Raw genomic sequence first — 3,342 nt, 5'->3', positions numbered from 1 at the left:
AGGGAAAGATTGATATCAGGTAAGGAAATTATGTCAACTCTGAACCCTGCAGGTGTGGAAAAATGAGTAAGGATAGGATGTAACGATAGCTTTGATCCTACTGTACATTTGTTATCATGTGCAAGTGTTTCCTGTGTCAGGATAAATCGTATGAGGGGACAGATCAGAGGAGGATGGCCACATGGGCAGGTGATTTAAAATCACACCCAAGGGGTGCCTGGGTGGCTGTAGTTAAGCATCTGCCTTCGGCTCAGGTCATGGTCCCAGGGTCCTGGGATCAAGCCCTGCATCGGGCTCCTGCTCTGCGGGAAGCCTGCTTCTCCCTCTCCCACTCCCTCTGCTTGTGTTCCTTCTCTCACTGTGTCTCTCTCTGTCAAATAAATAAATAAAATATTTAAAAAAAAAACTAAAATCACAGCCAATATTGGGATTTATCTGACAAAAGCATTTATAACTCACAGACAAGAAATTGGAAAATGCAAGATCTGTTGCAGAAGGCAGAGCTCACCTTCAAACACAAGGTAACCTGAGTTCTGCCCCAACATACTGGCCCGTTCGTGCCTCCTGCAGGTGATGGAAGTGGCCCTTAGATCCCTGAACATGGGCTCTTGGTGAATTGAATTTTTCAGGTCGCAGCTAAGGAGAGAAGTGCTCTAGATAATTGGGTAAGTGTTTTCTTTTTCCTCCTCTTCGTTTGGGGCACAGTCCGGCACAACTGAGGGTGGATGTGTTTTCCTCCCCCAGGTTAAGGCTCGGTTTTGGCAGAGGAAGATAGTGCAGCAGAGCAGGGAGAACACCTACATGAAACACAGGTGTGCGAGTTTGACATGCCTTTTTATGGGTGTCTTGAGGGGTCAAGGCTAAGCTGTTTAGTGTCTGGTAGAAGACATGGTGTTGTAATTCTTATAGATGTCCATTCTTTTTCTGTATTCAAGACTGCACATGATGAGGAGAGACACGCCTCCTGAGGGATCCATGAAGCAGGAACCGATGCCGGGAAGATCCGAGATATGGAACCGTGTGCAGAGAGGTAGGGAGCACGCTGTGAAATGCAGCAGCCTGATTTCTGCTGGGAAAGCACTTGATGTTCTCCCCGTTCTTGTGGGTAATCGTTGTGTGTCCTAGAGAGAATCACAGGCACTGCCTAAGTACAGCAGGTTGTCTGAAGGCGTGACGGGAGGGTGCTTTCCTCAGGTGCCTACAGGCAGCAGGGCACCTGTCCCTGTGACAGGTGGAGCTAACACCCTTCCCCTGACTGCAGAACCCCCCCACCCCCTCCACCATCCCCCTACTGAAGAGCTGAGCCTGGAGGAGTTGTGAGCCTGAGCTCCCTTCCCACCTTGACGCAATGGTGAAGAGATTTGAAAGAAAAAATTAAGACTGTTTGAGAAAAATGACATTTACCCCTTATGGAGATTCTTTTATTTTTGTTTTATTTGTAATCTACAGTACTATATTCATCACTGAAATTCGTGCATTTTTCTCCTCTAATATTATCGCTATAATGCCACAGCTTTACTTCTCAATCCGCCTGTTTTTTTCTTTGCTCCTGACTGTACGATTAGTCTACTCCAATTCTTCTCTTCAATATTTACGTAATAGCCAGTCACACTTGCTAGGCCTCATCTAGAGACTGAAAGATTGCACCATTAACTGGCGGCTTGAGGTAAGAATGCATGCCGTTCATGTTGCGGGTTTGTTGATATCACCCACTCAAGGCTATTCTCACTTAGATTTTTAATCTATGAAAAAAGTGATTTTTTTGGATTTGTATTGAGCACCCCAATTTCAGTATTAATTTCCAGCCAGTTGTACCCCAATCTGTCCACTGTTGATTGATTACTTATGGAAACACTGCAACCAGGGTCCTCGAGTGTCTCCTGCAAGAGTCAGGTGACTGCTATCTCTCTTAGCAAAGAAGTCGCTTGAGTCATGTGGGGAAACCCTCTCTTCAGATCAGGGACCCGAGTGTGGGAAAGAGTGTAAGATGGAGGAGGAAGGCACGGAGGGTATGCAAACCACAATAAACCTCCATCCTGTGTCCCATCCAGAATCTAGACCGGTTCCCAAGATGAACAGCAGCACCAGCCCGAAAAAGGACCCGGACATGGCTACAGTAAATGCTACAGGCGTTTTCAGTTGTGCCTGTTTCTGGAAGTTACTCCTGTAGGGACAGCACCCTGTCCTGGCCTTGTGGCTGTTGGGTGCGTTCTGTGATCTATCTGAGGCATCCTTCCCCTTTCAGAATGCAAGCTGTTTACCCAGGAGCCTCCAGGCTTCCCCATTAGAGATCCTAAGCTTAAGTGCTTCCACCCGAAGTTGTAGATGCTTAGAGGCAAATGATGGCAGGATGCTCACCCCAAATTTTGTGTGTGTGTGTGTGTGTGTGTGTGTGTGTGTGTGTAAACCCCTGGAGGAGGGCAGCATCTCACTCCACACTGAAGTCAGCCATTCCCGCTGCCTCCTTGCAGTTTGCTTTCTCACAGGAGCAGTAGTGGTGTTGGATTTTGGGTCAGGAGACTGACCTGGGAGAATGTCTGTGGTAATCCTCACAGCTGGCAGCGGGAAAAGCCATTCCCTGCCTCACACTCTGTACCATGTGCTTTGGGCAGCTGTGAGTGTTGTTGGAGTAGGTGAGCTGCGAACTCATGTGCGTTCCATCTGTTTGGGTAAAGACATGAGCCAGAAACCCTCCAGTTGCACCCTGGGTGAGATGAAGGTGAACTCTGCCAGGTGCCAGGTGCCAGGTGTGTGGTAGAAAATACCCCCAGACCACAGCTGTCAAGAGGGAATCCCAGTGACTCCTTGCAGGGCCCACACCTCACACATGTTTCAGCTGTGCTCCTGTGAGCGGGTTCTGATTCGGTTTGGTGGCAGTGCCAACTGATAGCGTCTCTCCTGATCCATCCTGGGAGGGTCACACCTGCTATCCAGAAACATTGGTTTGCATCCAGGGATGCAGAATCGGCCCTTCAGTGGTTCTTGGCACCAAGGACGATGCATTTGCTGTGTGCCTGAGCTAAGGAGCATCGGAATGTCGGTGACGCAGTTCCACAGAGCTGGGTCTCACTAATTCATAGGGATCATGCACCTCTCAGCACTTTTCCAGGTCCACTGCTGAACTGCAGAAATTCCTGTCTCCTGAGCAGTGTCTGTGGCCATGGACACACATGGGATAGTAGAAGTCTCCTTTGTATTGCGGGAATTGGACCGGGATCAGGCGGGGGCTAGTGGGCAGCAGTTGGACCCACGATGTGCTGATCGTCCATCTTGGACACTGGGCTTCCCATTGCCACTCATTCTGTCTGTGCTCAGTATACAGAAGGAGATTCTTTAGTTGTC

General features: G+C 48.9%; 1 long non-coding RNA gene across 1 annotated transcript; it reads left to right on the top strand.

Annotated features, from left to right (window-relative positions):
- Positions 1 to 593: 593 nt before the first annotated feature.
- LOC112818148 (uncharacterized) lies at positions 594 to 2,118 on the top strand. Its single transcript, XR_003206533.2, has 4 exons — positions 594 to 665; positions 745 to 812; positions 936 to 1,030; positions 2,052 to 2,118. It is a non-coding gene; the product is annotated as an uncharacterized lncRNA (long non-coding RNA).
- Positions 2,119 to 3,342: the final 1,224 nt, after the last annotated feature.

The sequence above is a fragment of the Callorhinus ursinus genome, unplaced genomic scaffold, assembly GCF_003265705.2.
Source record: "Callorhinus ursinus isolate GAN/ISIS: 27379988/994484 unplaced genomic scaffold, GSC_fseal_2.0 scaffold3356, whole genome shotgun sequence".
In the NCBI taxonomy this organism is placed as follows: domain Eukaryota; kingdom Metazoa; phylum Chordata; class Mammalia; order Carnivora; family Otariidae; genus Callorhinus; species Callorhinus ursinus.
This window is presented reverse-complemented; position numbering and strand designations above follow the sequence as displayed.